The sequence below is a fragment of the Chiroxiphia lanceolata genome, chromosome 14, assembly GCF_009829145.1.
Source record: "Chiroxiphia lanceolata isolate bChiLan1 chromosome 14, bChiLan1.pri, whole genome shotgun sequence".
NCBI lineage: Eukaryota > Metazoa > Chordata > Aves > Passeriformes > Pipridae > Chiroxiphia > Chiroxiphia lanceolata.
The window spans coordinates 14,271,831-14,294,431 of NC_045650.1; the positions used below are offsets into that span (position 1 = coordinate 14,271,831).

Consider the following 22,601-nt stretch of genomic DNA (forward strand, 5'->3'; position numbering starts at 1 on the left):
CGCCGGGGAAGGGGCGGGGGCGGCCGGGCTGGGCCTCGCCGGGCGGGGGTCGCGGGGTCCCGGCCCTGGTCGGCGCTCCGGAGATGTCCCGGGGTGTCCCGGCGTGTCCCCGGTTGGCAGGCGGGTGGAGGGGGTGTCACGGACACCAGGCCGCGGGCACAGCTCGGTGCCCCTGACCCGCTGCGGGGCCTGTTGGTGTGATGTAAAGCTCCCAGGAGCCGAGGGGCTCTCGGGCCTACGGGCACGTGGCAGAACAACCCCCGCCCTTACCCAGAGCCTCGGGCACAGCCCCTGCGCTCCCGAGCGGGGTCCGGCCTGGAGCAGCAAGGCTGCCGGTCGGATCTTCCAGGCTGGAACAGACAGCTCAGAGGTTTGTATCCCAGTTTTGTCTCCTGACAAACTGGAGACCACCAAAGCCGAGGCAGAGGCCCCCTTGGTCTTTATTCAGAACACGAGAAATGGGTTTAAGCGGCAGCGCTGACGAGAGCAACTGGGATTACTCACAGTGCGGTTCAAAAAGCCAGAGGCTACAAATATCCCCGTGATTCATGCAAGAGTTTGCCAGATGGTTTTTCATGTTTTGGAGTCTGAGGCTTCTTCAGAAGAGAACTGGCACAAAATAACTTGCTTTTAACAATGCCACTTCTTAATAACATGTAAAGGAAGAGGAAACATTCCATGCTCCATCTATGCCAAGCAGAAGTCCAGCACTATCCTCCCCCGCCCCATATGGACTGGGACAGAGTGTGAAAAAGCAAAATTAGCAAACAAGCCATTGCTATAATTGGTAACAGGAGTTTGCTCCCATAAAAGACAACACCTTGCAGGATGCTAAAATGTTCTGCCAACAACTGCATATGCAATGTCGATGTTGTATTTAATAATTCTCATTCTTAGAGAAGCCAAAAGCACATCACTTCCTCGGATGGAGGCTGAGCTGAATCACTGTGTGGGTTTTGCTCTGCTTGGACTCTTTGACACTTGGGGCAGTGTTATACTCTGTTCTAATTTGTTTCAAACCCCATTGCTTTGCTTAATGTCAGATCATCTAATGAGAGGACCTGGATTGCACAAGATGGCCAAAGGCATATCTATTTCATGCAGACTAAGTACTTTTTTGATCTAACCTTCCAAAATACTTTGGAAAGGTTGGGCAAACCAACTTGCCACAGTTTTTTTTTCAACTAAAACACTGACACATGAGCCTATTTTCCAAATCTTTCTCTTAAACAGTACATGGGTAAGAAAAACTATTTGTAATTTGTTCCAACTATTTTGTACTTCCTATAGTCTTAAGTTTTGAATTAATTGACTTTAGATTTACCATGATGCATCTGGCTAGTGTGTAAGGAAGCATGTCTTGTGCCTAAGCCAGCTGGAGCACTGGAGAGGCCACAATGGGTCAGATCAATGCCTGAGTTAGAACATGATGCTGTTTCTGATGGTGTCTGGCCAACCCCTGGGGAGACAAGGGCTGCTGCAGCTCAGAGACCTTGAGCTGGATGTAGCCTATTTCTGCTCTTGATAGGCAATGGAAGAAAAATACAATTGCTTTCTTAATCCATATAAGCTTTCAGCATCTATTGCTTAATGTAGTTCCACAGGAACTTCATGCTGGCTGGAAATCACTTCTATATGTTCTGTGCTTTCTGTCTGGTATTTCCATATGATGTCCCCTGACTTTTGCATTCATTAACCATGAATTGTTATTCTCTCTGAACTGTCTCCATGCCACTCCTTGTTTTACAGATTTGTAACACAGATTCTTTGCACTATTACCTCATTCATCTCTCTTCTAGGCTGACAAGTCTCATGTTTTCCAGGTGCAGTTTCACAGTGCCTCCAATAAATTTAAGTTGGAGCTTCCACCTCTTTACCGCAGACTGTGTGTCCTTGCTCCCACATGGATTTCAAGTCCTCCAGGTTGTGCACTTCTGCTGAGTGGAACTCTCCCCTCACCTCTCCCTTTATGCCCTCCTTACTGGAGACCTCACCAAGCCATGGGACCTCCTCATCAACCTCTTCTTGGCCCTGAACAAGCTGTGCCATAGCAAGAAGCTCAGTGGGGAACGCCGATGCCTGCAGGGTTTGTCCATCATGTCCCCAGGCCAGGCACCACTGGCTGACATCCAGGTTCAGTGATGCTGTCAGGGATGCTCAAAAAAATGCTTTGTCTGTTTCAGAAGGATGAAATCCAGATCAAATTAATAATCTCAGCAAAGTTGTAAACAAATTTTGGTTAATTACAATCTGAGGTGAAAGTATAACCTGTCACATTATCATTAGAATAATGAGTCCTAAAATTAAACTTACTACAGACAGGGTGTCCTGGTGAAGAGTCAAATATACCTTGTTCTGTGGAGGCTTTAGAAACATCACCATGGGAAACCTTTTCTGCAGCTACAGTTATGCAAATGCCTGCTTGAATTACATAGGATTTACTGATGTAGAAGTTGCTCAGTTGTTTGTCATAAGAAATATTTACATTTAAACCAGTTCTTTGAAAGCCTCCAAACATTCTCTTTTGGAAGCAAAGCAGAAACATTTGCTCCTTTTAAAAATAAATCTGTGGTCAATTAATAACCCCTTGAAGATAAGTGTGATACTTCCAAAGGCTTCAAAACAGCAAGCTAAGACAAACCTATGGTCAGGAGGTTGACATTCACTATAAGATGTCTGAAATGTCTTTGCAAACATTTTAGAGGAGTCTTCAAACAAAAATTAAAACAGCCTTTATATAACAGTAAGTCACGGAATCTTTAAAACCAAATCTGACTGAAAGGATTCTCATTTTCTCCCATGTTGCAACTGCTTTGTATTTTTCCAGTAAGAAACATCCAGCAATGACCTCTGTGGGATGTGATGAGTACAACACCACTTCCCAGACAGTGAAATCATTCTGTACTGATGCTAATTTCCATCCTTATCACAGAAGTCAAAAAGAAGAGAAAGGTGTGTTGAGGAGAGACCGAAGCCAAGGTCTAGAAAGTCTCTGGTTTTCACCCATGATTCAGCACAAGGTTGGAGAGAGTCAACAGCTTCTCACCTCATTGCTGATATCAGCAAAGGGATTGCATAATGTTAGCACTTCTTATCTAAGTAGTAAATCAGTATCTGGAACCTTGTGAATTGTTTATTTATATTAGGAGCAGTGGCTGGTGAAATCAGCTATTTCTTAAATACAACCCTGTTTCTTCACAGAGTGTACAGCTGGAATCAAAACAACAGTAAACAACTTTGTACACAAACTTGGTCATTTTGGAGCAAGGATTCCCCCAGAAAAGTTGCCTGAGTTTTGTCTCGGGCCGGTAAAATTTTAATGTGTTCCTTTTTCCTTTTTTTTTGTTTTCAATTGTATTTCTGCTATTTCTTGATAAACGTAGAGCACATCACTAAAAAGAAAGCAAAAGCTGAAGCGTGTTGGACCTACACTTTAACTCTGCGATCGGGACTAATGCACTTCTTTCCACTCCACATCTTTTTAAACTGACTCTCTGGTTTTAAAAGAAAACACAACAAAACCAACCTAGCAGTCAGTCATACACATTTGGTGTCACAAAGGATTACTGATCTCTCCCAAGAAGTGCATTCCAAGGAGGAATTTCAGGCAGGGGGAACTGAAGGATGGCTGTGAATAAAGAGTGGCATTTTAAGAGAAGGGGCTGCTTCCAAACATATGATTTGTTTTGTTCTTTGATGGTTTTTTTTTCAGCTAGTTCCACTCTCCCCTTAGACTTATACATGAAACCAGATTCAAATATTATCTGCAAATCTGCTTATAACAAATGTTGTGGAATAACAAATTTCTATATTTTTACATAAAGAATAAAAAACTCTTATTGCACCTCCAGCCAAAATACTGGGCATCTGGGGAAGGGAGCAGAGGGAAAGTAGAGACAAAGTCTGATAGGTTTTCTGAACTGAAATCCTGTAATCAGTTTTGTTCCCCTGAGGTACACAAATATGACTTCTCACTATGAGTCACTGTGTAGAAAAATGAACAGCAGTTTGCAAGCACTGAACATATACTTGCATTATGTAATTACATAATTGGTTTAAGCCATATTCCATGCATGAAGCAGCAACATGTACCTGCTTGCACATAACACCTGTATTTTGCAAAAACATCACCTTCCTTACCTGCTCAGATGTGTGCTGAGTTTAGAGCTACTTTCTTTTCCAGAGGGAATGCCTGACAGTAACATTCTGCCTGCTGAGGCTTCAAGACACCAGAGCAATGAGAGCACACGAATTCTGGTTTTCTTTCCCCCCCGCTAATTCTCTTCTCCAAGCGGTTATCTACTGATCTTGGGTCCAACCAGCACTCACAGGCAGTAGCACTGAGAGTGGCACAAAGCCAAAGGGGAATGCACCTGCAGTGTTCTCTTATTCTACCCCATCTGAAATGCCCCATCTGGAGCAAAGCCTTAGAGTGTTAGATCCCAAACAGGATGCAGTATAAACAAGGAATGCCTGACTGGAGAATATACATTTTAAGAAAGGAAAGCAGTATTGACAGAGATATTTTTGATCTATACCACAATAAATCTAAGGAAAGACGTGGCACTCTGAATTTAATTTTGTTGGTGCTAACAGTTACATGGCTTATTAGTAGAACAATCACTAGATTTAAAATGGATTTTAGAGGGATCTTTGAACAGTCATTACAAAGAAGACTTTGAGTAGTTATCACGTAATGAAATATGTTCTAGTGCTGCCTAGAGACATTCAAAAGAAATAAAATGAAATGGTATAAAAAATGGAATGCTTTATTTAAGTTTTCACAAGATCCAGTCTAAAGTGCACAACCACAATTAACAGCCACAACAAGCCAGACTTACTACAAAGAGCCCATTAGATTAGGATAGATTAGGGCTAAAAAATTGTCTTCTTCCAATCTGTTCCATACTTTCATCATCAATATCTCTTGGGTATTACAGTTTCCTTTAAAGGAATCATAGCATTTTAAATATGATGCCCTAATTTAGTATGAAACCATTTGGGAAATTCATTAGAGCAAAGACTAAAATTCAGTGAGGACCTTGACCTCAATAGTTTTTCTATTTACATATGTGATGGCAGAAGTTTGTCTTGATAGAAAGAGCAAGGGGACCTCCTAATCGATACTTTTTTCCACAATAATTTTTTTTTAATTAGATAGTAAAAAAAAAAAAAATTATGTTAACTCTGTTCCAATTTTTCATCTGAGCTCAATTTTTATAAAAATACAGTACTCTATTTCAAAAAATAACACAAGTCCTAAGCATGTATGTCTGTGGGCTGGCTGCCACTTCTGCTGCATTTCCAAGGTACGTGAAACAGGGAAGTACAAGCAACATCCTCTGTGATGTTCCCATGCATATAATTCTCACAGGGAGCAGTTGCATGTGCACATAATTCTCCAGATTTGTATTGTGAGAAGTACTGTTGCTAAGGTTAGAATGACTCAACTTATTGCTTATCTGTGTAGTCATTCCTGTAAGGCTCAGGGGCAAATATGCATCAGCAGATTGCATGAAGGACAGACCTAATCTTGTGCCCAAACCATAGTTTGGTGCAGAAAGGAATACTTAACTCATTTTACAGTAAATGGCTTCCTATGTAACAATTCACCTATTACACAAAGATTAAATGGTGTGTTGCTGTTGGTTTTTGCTATTTCGTTTCTTAAAGCAAAAAATATAACATATAGTCCTTAACGCTGACAGACTGTGAGCTCTTTTCTCTATTTATTCACTTATCTAAGAGACATTTCTGAAAATTATTTGATAATAGATTGGCAATCTACTATACAAGTCTTATGAAGTCATCTTGTTATTATGAACAGCCTTGTGTGATTTTTTTTAAACAATCTGTAAATGACTCTTGGAACAGCTGTTTCCATGGTTGTAAATCCCTATAAGAATCAGTACCAACTAATCCTGCTTTCATCAGATATACTCTCTTTTTGTTTCAGAGGTTGCTGTGCCCAGAGGGTAAAATGATGGAGTCTAAACACAAAACTCTAGCCCAAGGACACAAGTATTGTATATGCTTTAAAGCAAGTAGGTATCCTTCCCGTACTAAAATACTCTGCACATCCTGTCTCAATTACAGCAAACTGCCAATCTGCCCTGACATGCTCCAGCAGTTCTGTCTCAGCCTGTTCCTGAACTTGCAAGGGAGTCCTTACAAGACAGTCTTGCAGCTTTCTGTCATGATTTACTAGATAGTGTACCTGTAAGAAGCTCATTTACCCACCTTGTCAAAACAGTCAGGATTTTGACAGAATTCAAATTACATTCTCTTAATTCTACCTTTGCAGCAAAGCTTTCAGTCATATCTTGTTTTTTCTAGCACAACCTCTTTCTTCAGAGGCTGGTTGATCACTGCATTCTTTGCCATCAGCCCAGCACAGTTACCTCCATAGCACTGTGGACCATTGAAAAAGGAACACAAATTCCAGGAGAGAAGTGTTATTTATGCACAGTTTGCAGTAGTGGTACAGACCCCTTCAGCAATTTTGCATGTTACACTAAACAGTGTAAGAAAAATATGATTCTTTTTTCGTGGTCGCCTTTTTCAGATTGTTTAGAAGTCACCCACAAAACATTCCCCACATACACTTCTACCTCTCCTGTCCACTTAGATCTATAAAAGCTCTTACTTACATGGACAAAGATGCCAGAGTAACAAGTTCCTACATTCTTAATAGTATTTTCTAGTCAACAAGTCAACATTTCCTTTACGTAGTAACTTCATTGTCAAAATCTTTGCATCTAAATTGACCTGTTTCCATTCATAACCTTTGTGGTACACAGAACGTCTGCCCATGAAAAAGAACAGAAATGCCAGACAAAGATGGGAAGTGCTGCTTAACACCATGTCTTTCAAAAAGATATTTGAAATTCTTAACTTAAAAAGCTTCCTGTGAGATCAAGGATTTCACTCAGCACTCAGATCTGTAAAGTAAAAGCACTTTTAATGGAGGGTCCAGGTGAAATTCAGTCTGTAACACTGTGGTAAAGGTAACAAAACTATGACTCTTTTAAATGCTCACAGTTGTGACATGGACTTCCCTTTTGCCATGAAAAGAGAAGAGAATTCTACTTACACAATCAGTTTGTCATATCAGTGGCTGCTACCTACGGGTACATGTTGTTCCTCAGGTTTACAATTAACGTCATACAGGCAAGAAATATTAATAGAATATGCTTCACTTACACAATACCTCTAAGGACTATGCTTTTGTTTCTGTCAGTGGTTCTATTACAAGTTGATTCTTGGAGTCAGTTATTTAATTTATTCACATGACACTGTATATGCAAATTGTTTGCAAAAATAATTGTTGTAGTCGTTGTAGAAGAAGTAAAATGCGTGTGAATGAAGCTGAGTTCTGACAGCGAGTTCACAGGCACTGGGTTGGGAAGGGGAGCTACTGGATTCTGAGCTGTTCTCTGCCCCTGCTGCTCTTGTGTTCAGAACCCAAAACTGCCCGAAAGCAGACACCCCTCATATCTGCCATGGGATCTGGCTCCACAGGCCTGCCCAGGTATCAGTATTACACACAGCTGACAAATACCCTGATAACAGTTTCTTCTTGTTCAGATGAACAGTATCCCTTACCTGCCTATTTTCTTACCAGACAATGATAGTTAAGAAAGATGATGCCGGGGAGTTTCAGCTTTAGCCTATGTTACCTAGATAATTTAACTCCTTCATTATTACACGATAGAAGCATCCCCACATAAAAGACTTGTAGCAGCTTGAGAAAATGAGAAGGCAGTGCAAAAATAGGCAGGGTAACAAAAGGTACATTGTACCCACTGAACAAACAGCCTGAGCAATTCCATGTCTTACCAAGTTTTAGAATATTATTTTCATTATTTGATCCAACCATATTACTGGGCCTGATGAGATGCCTCGCTTATCTCCTCATTATCAAGGCTACAAACAGCAGAATGGCTATTTTTCCTTCAGGCATTATTGATCAGCATTGACAGTAACACCCTGCAGGAGAAAAGTTGGGAGTAGCCCAAGTGTCAGTCCAGGACACTGAAGTGCAGCAGCAGCACCTTTTCTCTCCTCACAGCCCAAGTGTGGGTCAGTCCTGCCTGCAGAGGTTGCTCAGTGAACTGAACATCCCAAGAGCAGAGCATGTAATGGAGGAGCAGTGCTAGTTCTTGGAATTTAAGGGGTTGCTCAAAACAAAGCAGATATATTTCTGAGACATGCTTTCACACTGGATTAATGTACTCTGTGGTAAGATCTGAACTCCCAAAAGACCAGCTACATCTGTCTTGGGCTGGTATAGTAAGTTTATTCCATCTTAGGAGCAAATTTCTCATATTAAAAAGTAAATTCTGTAATGTGGAGACTTGCAAAGCACAGAATAGAACAGTTTCACTCTTTCCCCTCTTTATCTCTGCTGTCTATCAAAGTGTGTTTTATACTGAGCATTTGACACAACACTGCAGTGACTAGAGAATTAAAAGCTATGTCCTTATTCAGTGTTATTCAATTTCCCAGAAATGGCTGACCACAGGAGACAAGGCCTTTAGACTGAAATATTCACCATTTCCGTGCTGAACCATGCTGCCACATGACCCTGCACATGCAAATCCTGTGTATCTGCAGTTTTGACCCAATATCAAATTCTTATCAAAAAAGCAAATTTATAAGGTGAAACACCCTTTCCTTGCAGAGTTTTTGTAATTCAGTCTTGGGTCTGTTCCAGTTATTCTGTGAAAGCAGCTTTGTCCAATGTCTCAGGTGGGAATTTCAGATGATAAAACACTAAAGCACCAACTTCTTGTTCAAGTTTACTCACAAAATTAGATTTATAATCAATACTACTGTTTCATCCTTTTCCCCATATTAATAATTTCAAACATTAAATACTTTTATATTCCTCTACAAAGTGCTACAACAGCACTTGAGGCACATAGAGCGCAGTGCAGGGGAAGCACTACAGAAAAAAAATTACTAATTTCCAAGCATCTCCTTTTACTTCTGCTACTCATATAATGCTAAACCTATCCATTAATTTCTGAGGCTTCTTTCCAATTTTCTTTTTTTTTTACACAGTAAAGCCAGCAAATGCTACTTCGATGTAATTCCTATGACTTTACATCCCATGCACAAAATTTAGAACCTTTCAACATTTGTCTTGTAAATAGACATAATTAAACCTGGGAAGTTATCACACAAAGCAAAGGAACAAGAACAGACATTTTCACAAAAAACAGACTCCATGAGAACTGGATCAGGTACTTAATGAACTTCCATTGACTTCAGCAGCATAGGCTCTGTGCTTACTAAGAGGGAAGTGACTTAGATGACTGAAATATTATCAAATATTGTGAAATTAATCTCCAGTATGAACCCACTGACTTCTCTGGTGCTACACTGGGCACAAGGCTGGCTCATGTGCTATAGGAAGTGTTGGCACAAACATGATGGAGTTCAGGAAAAGTGTTAGAGGATTTGTGATGAACAGGAGGCTTAAACAGTTTTGAACCAACCACACAAGATTTAACTTTAGACTTATTATTTTTCTATGCTGTAACTTAATGGCAATTCCTCTTAATACTGGATTAAAAAGTTTAGAATGAGCAAGCCATATTCAATACCTCAGGAAGTCTACAGTAATAATACCAACTAAGCCTAATAACCTCCTAAGTCTGTGGGTCTAAGACATTCCCCTGGGTGTTAGGTGATACCCCAGCCAAATGGGACAAGTCACATTCAGGCAAATAAACAAATAGTTTTAGCAAATCAAGTTTTAAATGCCTGCCATTAACCCAAAGTAATTATAAATAAATGCTGTCAGGTTTTTATCTAATGATCAATACATTCCCAGAAGGATTCCTGCTTTTTCCCCCATAGGCCAGGTGAGGAAATTGAATGAGGATGTGAACAAGGATGTGTAATATTCAATAATAATGTCATGGTTTTTAGACCTGTCTGGAGACAGAAAGGGTGCAAATGCTGCAGCTGATGAGAGGAATTGCTGAGAATTATCGTTCATGACATTTCAAAGCAAACTACCCCATTTGCAAAGAAGATATGAACCTCTCCCCTCCCTTTTCCTAACACATTCCCCTTTTAAGGTTCAAGGAGGGAAGAATTAAGAGGAGAATGAAGAGGAGAGGGAAGAATTACATTTCAGGAATTAAATTTCAAGATCTGGTAGAGAATTTTGCATCCTCAGTTCTTCAAGCTTTACACTGCTATGTTCTACTCCTTGCAGTTTAGCCAAAGTATTTCAGATTATTCAGGCCATTCAACATCCAAAAATATACTGTGGGACCCTCTTGTTTCTGCTAACAGGCAGATGTGTCAGGGTGGCTGTGGAGCAGTACTCAAGCAAGATTATCAAGAATCTGATTTACCATTTATTTTGACATTCTATTGACACAGCTTACATCTACACCACGGGTTCTATCCCACATTGCCAGTGAGTTGTGCTGCTCTCATACTTTACTGGTTTTATTTTCAAGTGATCTTCCCCCGAACCACTCTGCCTTTGTAGTATGACAGCGACCAGTGGCCCAGGTAATTTCCATTTCTTTGCTAAAATCAGCTGCTTCCAAGAAAGGAAAGGACAGCTGTTTAATAGTGGTACCCACTAGAGTTCTGGAAGCCTGACTTTTCCTCCTAGGTACAAACTAGGCTAAAATCAAGCAGGACCGGGACTGCCACCTGCTGTGCAATTTTAATTCTTGTTCTCCATTACAAAAGCAAGTAATTTTGTGATGAAAGGTTAACTGCAGAATGCAGAAGTCTAACCTAATTTCCCTCTTAAAAAAATCCTCTAGAGAAGAGGAGTTTGACACATATGGCAATGGAGAAAATCCTGCCTTGAAGCAGAGGTGTGTTCGCTGGTGCACACTCAGTGTCTCCATGTGAGATCAAAGGAGTAGGTGCCTCACCTGAGAAGGTCACACACATCTGCTCTGTGACATTAGTTCATGGGTGTACTGTCTACATGTCTACAACTCAATGTACTTCAATCTCTATAAAATAAATAGTCTCAAAATACCAGCTACTGGTGACATTTTAACTGTTTCACACAGTGAATGTGTCCGAACTGTGTGTCACTCTACAGATAACACAGACTTTGGCTAAATGCTCACGATATTAAATTGCACTTGTCTGCTTGACCTAAGGTTTCATTCCTGTTGGTTTGGATTTTGGTTTTTTTGGTTTTGTTTTTCCAAAGAAAAGAAGATTTTATATAGATGCCAAGTATATTTTAAGTATCCTAGATTCCTTTACGTAATTTGCAGATCATAGAATTTCACAGCATTACAGACATAGGGTTATTGTGAACATTTTAAAGAATCTTTTAATGAGAAAACTGTACCTTGTTCTGCTTGTGTGGCTGAACCTCTAGAGTTTTCTTTGCTCATCTAGTGGGCATTTGTGCTCTTTGGACTTTATAAACAGCAGCAAACAGATCTGAAAAACAGAAATAACCTGAAATGTTTCAAGCTGGAATATAAGTATTTTTGTTACTTCTTTCCCCTTTTACCGGATAATTTTTTCATTGACATGCTCCTGAGCTATGTGCCCACACTACAGTTTCTGCTTATCCCTCTCTGTTTCTAGTGAAGAGGGCTTTAAGAAAAAAAAATTGGCTGCCTTTTTTCACAGTTAGTCAGAGTTTCTTAACAGAAAAATCTGTTACTGCGACCGTATGATCTGCTGGGTAACACACCTGCACTGAGTTCCATAGCCCTGACCCCCCATCTGGGCAAGAAAAGATTGTGTCAGGGTTGGGATTGTGGAAGAAATGTTCCCAGCAATCAGCCAGGGGAAAAAACAAAGAAGCATCTAGCACAGAAGCATGATGAATGCAATCAGCCAAGCTGTGAAAATGCTCACACGTACACAAGCCCTGAATCCTGATAAATATAGAGAGCTCTGTGGTAAATATTTTTAAGGTTTGTGAAAAAGGCCAAGAGGAGCTGAGCTATCTGGAAAACACAGACCTGAAAAACAAAAACTTTTTTGCCTCCCCCATTCTATTACTGGAAACTGTTAACAAGCATCCACCGGTGTAGGATGAATAAAGGAACCATTGACTGCATGATTCATCTCATACCAAGATAAGAACATAAGACAAAATAATAAATCTTCATAAGATAGGTATTTTCTTGTTTCCTTCAAACATTGCATTATATTGGCCTACTAAACCCCCCCAACTTTCTTATATTTACACATTATCTTCTTTCCAAAAAATGCAACCCTTACATATTTCAAGAAAACTTAATTCAAGTTATTTATCACTAGATTTCAGTCCTGTGACTGCTGCAGTTTAGAGCTAGTTCCTTCCTACCCCATCTTGTCAGAGAACTATGAAACCTATTTCACTTTTTCAGATCTAACATGAGAGAATACAATTCCTGCCTTCCTTTCTGCAAATATTGACACCTTTTTCCCAACATTTCTTCAATCAAAATGCTTGTTGTGCCTAGGTGCCTGACAAGCCCTCAGTGACCACAAGGTCATCATCCCTTTTGTAGAAATAGGCTCATATTTTTGGTATTTAAAGTAAAACTCCCTTGTAGAAGAGCATCATGTGTTATGAAGGTGTGTCATGTATCATTAGAAAAGAAATAGTCCAATTCATAGAATCAGAGTGGGTGGAGTCTCATTAAAACCCCCTGCCACGGGCAGGGACACCTTCCACTATCCCAAGTTGCTCCAAGCCCTATCCAGCCTGGCATTGAACACTTCCAGGGATTGGGCATCCACAGCTTCTCTGGGTAACCTGTGCCAGGGCCTCACCAACCTCAACAATGTAGAATTTCTTCCCAAGATCTGATCTAAACCAGGCCTCTGTCTGTTTAAAGCCATTCCCCCTTGTCCTGTCACTCCATGCCCTTGTCAAGAGTCCCTCTCCAGCTCTCTTGTACTGGTACTGGAAGGTGCTACAAGGTCTCCCTGGAGTCCTCTCTTCTCCAGTCTGAACAGCCCAAACTCTCAGTATGATTAATAATAAGTTCTTACTATTTCATTTCCTATGTGTAGAAAAGCAGTCATAACAACATCCTCAAGAAATAAAACAACAAAAATCGTGCTGATACTGAAAACAAAGGGTGGGGGTTATTGTATTAGTGTATAGAGCGTTAGAATGAGAATTTCAGAGGGTGACCAACCACTAGAGGGCTCGGAGTTCCTTACAGTCTGCTAAACAAAATGGTTAAATAAGCCTTTCTCTAACAAAGAGCTTAAACATGACCTCTATCTCGTGAGAGGCTCCTACTCTGTATGAAATGCATCAATTTGCACAGAAAACATGCGAATATACCCATTTTTCTTCAATAACTTCCTAAGATTATCTCCAAAGCCGTGCCTAACCATGGTCTTCACCACGGGCTGCAGGGGAATCTCTGCCTTGGCACCTGGAGCAGTTCCTCCTTCCTCACTGACCTTGGTGTCTGCACAGTTGTTTCTCTCACATATTCTTACTCATTTCTTTTCCCCTTCTTAAATACGTTATCCCAGAGGTGCTGCCACTGTCACTGATGGGCTCAGCCTTGGCCAGCAGCAACTCCATCCTAAAGGTGGCTGGTCTGGGCTCTGTCGGACACAGGGGAAGTTTCTGGCAGCTCCTCACAGAAGCCACCCCTGTAGCCCCCCTGTTACCAAATCCTTGCCATGCAAACCCAGTACAAAGGTATAAGAGAAGCCTTTCGGTATTTTAAAGCATCTAATTTCGTGGATTATATTCACAGAAATGCTAAAAGTGTGTGAGTGATATCTGTGCGTGCTAGCAAATGATAGGAGGGTCTAACAGACCCCATGTTTGGCTCAGAAATCTTTGTGGAAAGTGTACACTGCCTGATCAATCACTGTAAAGCTGAGGTGTTGAACACCTCCTTCCCAAATATCACAAGACATAAAAATACACAGTGATAACACAATAATATAAAATAATAGCCTGACCACATACTATTCCATGATAGAATGAAATGATAGAAATTTTGTATAACTTAAACAACCAGAGATTACATCATGCCATAGTTCTCCTTCCTACCTTTTGTGTTGTTTCTGATACTGGCATTACATTTGTTTTACATTGCATTAAATATAGTAGTTCTCTGACTTTGAATACCAAATGTCACTGTGGTATTAATAACAAAGGCAAATTCCACACAGAAGGTTAGGGAAGACACAGTGTTCTGAATCTCTCAGGCTGAGGTTTATAGGTAGTGACAGAGCGTCTCATAACCTGAAGTTAGATTTTGGGTTTTTAAAACAAAGAATTCAGTCATACTAAAAGGGTTTTCAGTAAGTCATCATGGATGTCAATGTGCTCAATAACTGTAACAAATAGAACAGAAATAGAAAGCACACGTTCTTCTCCCTGCATATCTATGTAGATTTAGAGAAGCACATACCTCCTACGTGTAGCAATCACAGCTAAAATCAACTCTGACAGACAATCAGAGAGTGAGGAGAGCTGTTAATGCTGAGCTTCCAAGAGAAAGAGTTTGGATGGTTCTTTGTGAAATGCCTTTTATATTACTTAGCAATAATATGGGGCTAGCACTGGATATGGAACAAAGCAAATGCCTTGAAAACTAAACAACACAGGACACAAACACAAAAGGGAGCACTCTAAGGCATAAAATGTTTGGCTACTGATGTGTGAAAAAGAGCAGTCATCTTCTTTCTGTTAGTTCTCAAGATACTTCAAGTTTAAGGAGAACATCTGGATGGGAATTTAATTTTCTTAAGAACACATATGTTTATAACAGATACATTTTTCACACCTCAACAAAAATATTTTCTCTAAGCTTCAAACAATTTCAGAGAATCCCTTTATTCATTTAACATAGGAACTTACAAAGAAATGTATCTTAATTTCCCAGATGCCTCCTCCACCTGTATTGCAGACTGACTGTACTGTTTGAACCTTTCATTTCAACAGAGATAAAGTAATCAATGTGCAGATGAGCTGTTAACTATGATTTTCTTTCTCTCAGAGTATGCCTTGCTCATTTATGATACTTCTTCATTTTTCCCTGCTTTTACATCCAACTGGTTTTGTGTCTATTAATACTGCAGCATTTATATAAGGCAAAAACTAAGTCAAATACTGCAAACATGACAGAAATGTGAATCAGTGAGAAGCTGGCTCACACAGTTGCCATCTAACAAGTTTCTTTCTGTTTGTGCTTTATATAATTATTTTCAGTCCATCAGATTAAAAAACATGAAGATGTGATATGCTTCTTAGCCTCTATTTTGAATGTTTCTAGTTGACATTTACTTATTTTTTCAGTATTGTCTAGCATATGTTCTAGTTAAATTAACTGACAGGGAGAGGGATGATAAATGCAACTGCCTTTCATCCTTCTCTCAAGTAAATTTCTTGAGAGGAAGTCAGCAATTACTTTACCACAAGCCTTTCTTTAAATTCATAAAAAATACATGTGAGCAACTGACTCAACAGAGGGAAGTCAGAAAAGTGATGGAAGAATCTCTATGAACCTATGATTTGTAGCAAGAAGGGAAAAAAAAATCAATAAAACAGCAAAATAAGTACAAAAAAAAAACCCACCCTGTCCTTGAGTGGCTTTGCTATAAATATCTGTAGCCCTCTGAGACCACTGAGGTGCCCTGGTGGCAGCTGCACAGTGATGGTCTCCCCTTGGGCAGGGACGCCTCTCGAGGCTGAGAGAGCCCTTACCCAGCATCTCATACCTGCAGCAAGTACAGACATTTATGTCAGATCTAAAAGTGTGTTGTGTGCCAGTGCCAGGGGTACAAACCTGGCTGTGGCTCCATCAGGAGAAGTGGAGCGAGCAGGAGAGTCCGAATTATTGCAGCCTATTTCCCATGTTCACGCTCAGTAAAACAAAGCAAGTAATCAGCCTCCAGCACAGCCAGCAGAGCATTGCTTGCAGTCCCACTGCCTTCCACATGATCCTGCATTTGATTACTTTCTGAAAAGTGGATAAAAGGAGAAGAATTTCCTAAGACTATAAAAATATTTCAGGAGTTGGTGGAGCTCAGCCTGGGGTATCACAGTCATCCTAACAGCAAAAACCACACTGAAATAAGGAGAGAGGAAGCATGTACATGTATACACTTCTGAAGATTTAAGCACAGTAGGGGAGCAATTGTCCTACTTTGTGAAGGGAAAGTACATTTGATTTAATTCCCAGGCTACAAGGAATGAAACAGAAGGCCAAGTGAAAAGCGGTAGGATGTCAGTAGAAATCCAAAGAGACTTAGGTTCTATTTTGTACAGAAACAGGCCTTCTGGTTTACCAATGCTGTTGCTTTCTGTGCACACTACTTGAATATATTCATGCCCATAGTCTGCAAGTGCTGCCCAGAGGCTGTTCCAAGTCTCATTCTGACAGCTCAAAGCGTATTTCAGACTGCAATACTGTGCCCAGTACTGTTCTTCAGACAAAAAATGACAAACAAGGAGTCTCAGTCCAGCTTCCATTTTAAACCTATGAGAGTGACATATTTGTTGCTGACTCTGACTCCATTTGTATCATCCAAAGGACATCAGATCAAAGATCTTACATGTAATGTTCATGCTCTTTTATTAAAAAACCTTATAAATAAACAGCTGTTCTTTATGGGCCACCTAACCCCAACTCTTTGCAAACTTTCCTGTCACCATTCCTGAATTTCCCTTCAGTCCAGGTGCCCTCTTTTCTTCCTGTCTTGGGTAGGCAATTCTCACACAAGGCTTTCTTGTCTCTATCTAGAACAAGAACATAGAGCTACAATAACTATGATTTTCAAGCCAAGGGACCAAAGCAAACTGTTGTCTCCAGTGCACAGTCAACCTTGCAAGGCTTATCCCTCACGGTTGAGTAAGAAATGCCTCTACAGGTGGGAAAAGAAGAGAGGGAATGGAAGAGAGGATAAAATGGAAAATTACAGATGTAACAAGGTGGGAAGATTTTCTGGTTCAGTCCTGTCACAGCCTAAGTGAAATTAGACAAGACACAATAAGTCTTGTTTCAGATTTATTCCAAGAACAGGAATAAAAGCCTTTCCCCTGTGCTTTGAAGAGGTGCATCAGCTCCAAAAAGCAATCTGGTGTCAGAGGACAGTGTGGAAATGTGCTCAGAGATTTGAAAATTGCAGCAAGCTCTAACCATTATCAAGCTGCCAGTCTCTCCCAAAATATTTTTTTAACTTTCCATTAGTACCCACAATATAGCAGAATTTTTTCCCTAAGGCTGTGGTCATCTGTTTTTGCATAATGCATTATGAGATCTAAAGGATTATCATTCATCCTGACGCTTCAAACAATCTTGTTTTCCATCAGCTAGAAGACTAATAAACTCTAAATAATTTGAATTTCTTTATTACTTTGTGCATAAAGCGCACAATAAATTACAGCTTCACAGTTAAACTCATTCTGCTGATGTCTTCAACTATATCCATGAGTATTTTACTCACCAGAAACATTTCAGGACTTAAAATACTATTTACTTTGTTGCTCATTTAGCTTGTGGGTTTTTTGTTTTGTTGTTGTTTGTTGTTTTTTTTAACAACTCCTATATAGCAAGGGCACAGAGTTTCTAGTAAATCTACAGGTTTAACTACATACTGATGTGTACAATCACATTTCTAAAGTACAGCAGCAGAGCTTGATGGTGAGGAAATGTCTCAATTTACATAATTAAATCCAAAGCATCTAAGGACAGCTTAAGCTAAGCACGTGCTTAAATGCTTTTTAAATAAGAGTTAAGGTCTTTTAGTCCTTCTGCTTTGAAGTCCAACTTGTGATGCTTGTTGGTGGCATCTACCACATACAAGACTTTAGGCCTTGCCTTTACTTCCAGGCTCACTTAAGATGGAATTTGCAAATGATACACTAGGGAGAGACAAGATGCAGAGTTTTGTTTACAGAGGGACACGAGCTGTCTTTAGATCTCATACCTTGTCATGGAGCAGTGACAGAGGGGCAGTGAGGCAGCAATTAAGGGGCCAAGAGTGACCACACAGGGACAGGGGCAGTGACCTGAACAACAAGGGCACAGTCCCACAGCACCCAGGGAACAGGGCTGGAATGGTGACAGGTGTGTGAGAGCCCAGGGATCATTAGGGAAATGAGGGGTGACAGGCTGGATCCAAGGTCAGTCTGGGAAGCCCAGTCAACAAGTCGGGAACAAGTGAAGGACAGAGCTGGAACAGAGGCACTGCCCAGCCTGGGGGAGGACTGGGGCTGCAGACCACTGGTGCCTCAGGGCCTGGCATTTCTTCATGGATTAACATTAGATTTCACCATTTTTATATTTAAGAAGCCACTGACAGAAAAATAAATCTCATGCTAGGTACAAGAGCAAGCCTCAGGCTCTTGTGCAACATTTAGTTGCAGGAATTTACTGCTTTCAGGGAGCCATTTCTATTGACATAGGAGATACATATATATTACAGTGGATCTAGTAAGATCCTAAATTATTAGAGATGGTTAATAAACAAAAAGAACATGGCTTAGTGTTCAATCAATAATACTAAATTCTTATTTGCAGATGCTTTTCAATGAAGCTGAAGAAACTGAGAGAGAATGAAGGAACTGTGCCTAGACCGGTTCAGATCAAGATCAGAGAACCAAATCTTTTGGATTTGTATGGATCACAATCTGAACACGAATTATCAATATTGTGCTGGTGCAGAGAAATATCAGTTGTACCAGAATGTTCAGTTTTCTAACAAACTATGTTCCTTTTACCCAATGAGTGGAAAATCACAGCACGACAAGAATCAGCAGGTCACCTCACACATTGCCATGACTCAAAGTAGGAACAAATAGATCAACATAGTGCTCAGGTTACACCTGCCTCTGGAATCATAATTGTGATGTTAATCAGCTTCCTCATACAGTCAACAACAGAGCCTCAGAAAACTTATGCTGCATAAGACAGTGGTGAGAGAAAATGAGAAGCAAGGGGAAGAGGAACAGCAGGGATGATTTATACCAGGTGGCTTAGACCAGTATAATGTGCTGAACTATGATGCAATTTGATCTTACTGAATGTCTTCTGTATTGTTGATTTAAAGCATGTTTCTGAACGGTCAAAAATGTTTCAAAATGGAATTCTGTGTCCCCCACCCCCAGCTTTGCATCACCTGCAAAATTAATAAGTGTGTTCTCTGTTCCATTATTTATATTGTTAACAACAAAAAGACCCAGGCTGAAGACAGCTCTAGAAAACCAGCATATATTCTTTCCTTTTGACAGAGAACTACTGCATGTTATGAAATACTGCTTGCTATGCAGTCAATTTTGTACATACCTTATAATAGGTTTATCCAGGTCGTATTTCTCTAACTTTTTAATGAAAATGTCATGTAAGTGTCATAAACATAATCAAACTGACAACAGGCTCTGTCCTATCCACAAGGCTGTTCCCTACTGGAGGAGAACATCAAGTTATCTAGTGTGATTTATTTTTGACAGATCCCATGTTGGCTGCTATTGTTCCCTGGTTATCATCTAGGTGCTACTAATAGTTTGTGAGGTTATTTGTCCAGGATTTTTCCATGGATTCAGTTAATTACACTTAAATCAACTGTATTTCTCTGGCTCCAACCCCGCTTTGATAACACCAATTTACAGTTACCTCTTCTGTTTTTTTTCAGCTTCTCATTCACCTTCTTAATTCAGTCATTCTTCAGCTGTCTTTTGATTATGGTCACTAGACCAAACTATTGAAAACATTCGTTCACCTGAGTGCCTCCTTTCTGTTCTTTACCTACTCTGGGCTGAGACAATTTTGTTCTCAGTGTCACAATCCTAACTATCTGCTTGCACATGATCTTTTTTGTAAGTCTGATACAACAGGTGCAACAATCCCTTTAGCTTTCTTTGTAATTTGTTAACAGATTTTCTTCTCTATTGAGTAAAGGAATAATAATTCTCTATCTCTTTCTTAGTAGAATATACTTAAGGATAGCTCTTGATAGTTCAGTGTTTTGCAGCACTACCTTGTTAGTCCTTTCTTTTTCTTAATAATTTGACCCTCTTCCTTTGTGTTTTCTTTGTGTGCTTAAAGGTCAAGGGAGACCTCATGATGTGGTCAAGCTAAGCTTACTGTTACTTCTATCTTACTCACAACTGGGATAAATGTGTCTTTCAAATTATTTTCTAAAGCATCATTCCTTTTCTTAACTTGTTTCTTTAGACTTCCTTCCTATGAGGTCTTAAGTACTGATTGCTTAAGTCCTTATCTTTCATGACATCTGTTTTTATTTAGCTATTCTCTTTCCTTCCTCTTCTACGGACAACAAGCTGTCATTTTGCAAATGCTCTTCTTTGGGAGGAAAATGCTGCCCCACTTTAACATTCTCATCCAGTTATTCTTCACTGGCAGTCTCCAAAAAAAATCCCCAACAAACCCAAACCACTCAACCAAGCCATTAAATTCTTGTGGCTAGGCCCTATTCTAAAGAAGTCACATCAGAGATGCCAACACCTGACAATGTATTGCTGCTCTAATGAAAGGGGTTTTTCACTTCACCAAAGGAAAGCTCAGGAAAGAAGTCTGAGAAACAGACCACAGACACTGCCAAAGTGTCTGAACACTGAACAAAATGCAGAAGCAAGATATAAAACTGCCTGGGATTGCTTCTAGCAGCAGAATGTCTTGAATGTGAACGAGGGAGTAGAAGGGGACAGATCTGTTCCAGGTTGCACATGGCAGCAGATAATCAAATTGGCAGACCCCTGAGAGAAAATACTCTGTGCTTATCTTTGTGAGCAGTAATCCTATGTTTTAGAAATAGAGGAAGAAAAGAACTGCCAAATATTGGTGCTAGTGCTTGTTTTGAGTATTCAGGCCTCACAGGCAGGTTGGGGCAGGAGGTGTGTGTATATGGCACATGTGTGTGTGTCCAGTTAACAGGGGAGATATTTGCAGGAGGTTTGTGCTGCAGGTTTAGGTGTTTTGATGAATCAGCAGTGACTGAAAAACAGCGTTTTGTAGAATTCTTATCAAGCTCTAATTGGGGATAGGAGCCCCTGAAGACCTTGAAAAAGCCTGATGGGCCACCTTATTTCCCAAAAAGAGACTAATTTCTCTCACAGCAGAATGGCATTCACATACTGCCTCCAGCTTTACAGGTGGTGCTGCCCCTCTGTCTACATGGAAATCCCTTTGAGTCAGTCAGTATTGATACCTGATCGTGTTTTTTTCAAACTTATTTGTGGAATTAAGCGGGCTCAACAGTTTGACCTGAAACAGAGCTGTCCTAGCGCTGTCCTGCGGAGAAGGGCAGCCCTGTTGTAATGGTCAGGATGGAAAGATGTGCTGCACACAGGTTATGTGAATAAAATCTGAAGGACAAGACAGCTCTCAGGGGATGTCCATGGCTCCAATTGCCTCAACAACATCCCCTTAACCCACTACTCCAGCTAGATCTCCACAGACCTTTGCCTTTCAGATACATGTTTACAGTACAACTGCTTCACAAACCCACAAACTAGGAACCAAATCTGGCTTTTGCTGCACAGGGCTCGGTCTGGCACATGTGGCAGTAAATCGTGTAGGCCCAAAGACCAGTGGGATCTGCGCTCTGTGTACGGCACTGGGCACACCTGGCTGCAGGTACCCGAGTATGGCACCGGGCACACCTGGCTGCAGGTACCCGAGTATGGCACCGGGCACACCTGGCTGCAGGTACCCGAGTATGGCACCGGGCACACCTGGCTGCACGTACCTGCTGGCGTCCAGACCGGGACTGGGCTGGAGCCCCACTCGGGTTTGGAGCTGGAGCTCCGCTCGGATTTGTCCTTTCTTGCGCGGGCCACTGCCATTCCTTGGCCGACCTACACCAGCTGCAATGGCACTTGAAAAACTCGTTTATCGAGTTAAGGCCGCTGCCGAGCGGGTCGGCGAACGGGACCACGGTGACGGGCGTGCAGAGCTGTGCCCTGTCCTTCCCTTCTTCCCGAGGGGGCGAACCGCGGGCAGCTGCGTGGGGCTGACTGCGATAAGGGCGAGGAGGAGGAGGAAGGGGAGCAGCCAGACGACAGCAGAGGCAACAGGCAGGAGGGAGCCGAGGACGGGGATCGCGCAGCCCGCCGAAGGAGCAGCGGCGGAGGGAGGCGGTGGGGAGCGGCGGGAGGCGGGCGCAGCCGGGGCGGAGGGAGGAGCGGGCGGCCGGGCGCAGCCAATTCGGGGGGACACGTCCATTTTTCGGCGTGAGTCAGGCACGTCGGTGGGGTGATGCTGCGGCGCTGGGCAGGGGCCGGGCCAGCCGCGGGGAGCGGCCCGCCCGCTCGGGCCCGGAGTCTCGGCCGTGCCGGCGCTGCCGCCGAGCGGAGCGTTGCTTCCTCCTTCCCGTTCCTTCCCCTCGCCGGGGCCGGCGCCATGGCCGGGGGCGCTGGGCCTGCCGCTCCCTGACACCCGCCCGCCCGCGGAGGTACCGCGGCCGCGCCGGGGGATGCGGGGACGGGGGGGACCGGGACTGGGACCAGGCGGAGGGAGGGAGGGAGGGAGGGAGGGAGGGGGCAGGTCACAGCGCTGACCGCGGGTAAGGGCAGCCCTGCACGGTGGGGAAGGGGAGAGCGGCGGGGGTGGGCGGTAGAGCCGGGTGGGAAGAGAAGGGGTCCCGGGGCGGGGGGTCTG

General features: G+C 41.8%; 1 protein-coding gene and 1 long non-coding RNA gene across 2 annotated transcripts in view; both read left to right on the plus strand.

Annotated features, from left to right (window-relative positions):
* The first annotated feature begins 2 nt into the window (after positions 1 to 2).
* On the plus strand, positions 3 to 4,729 carry LOC116794098. The gene is made up of 2 exons (XR_004359686.1): positions 3 to 1,240; positions 1,824 to 4,729. It is a non-coding gene; the product is annotated as an uncharacterized LOC116794098 (long non-coding RNA).
* A 17,489-nt stretch (positions 4,730 to 22,218) lies between these two features.
* Positions 22,219 to 22,601, plus strand: part of TMEM164 (transmembrane protein 164) — a 35,778-nt gene continuing 35,395 nt past the window's right edge. Inside the window, exon 1 of the mRNA XM_032702445.1 lies at positions 22,219 to 22,395. The gene's annotated coding sequence lies outside the window, so the exon portion shown is untranslated. The remainder of the gene's footprint in view (positions 22,396 to 22,601) is intronic.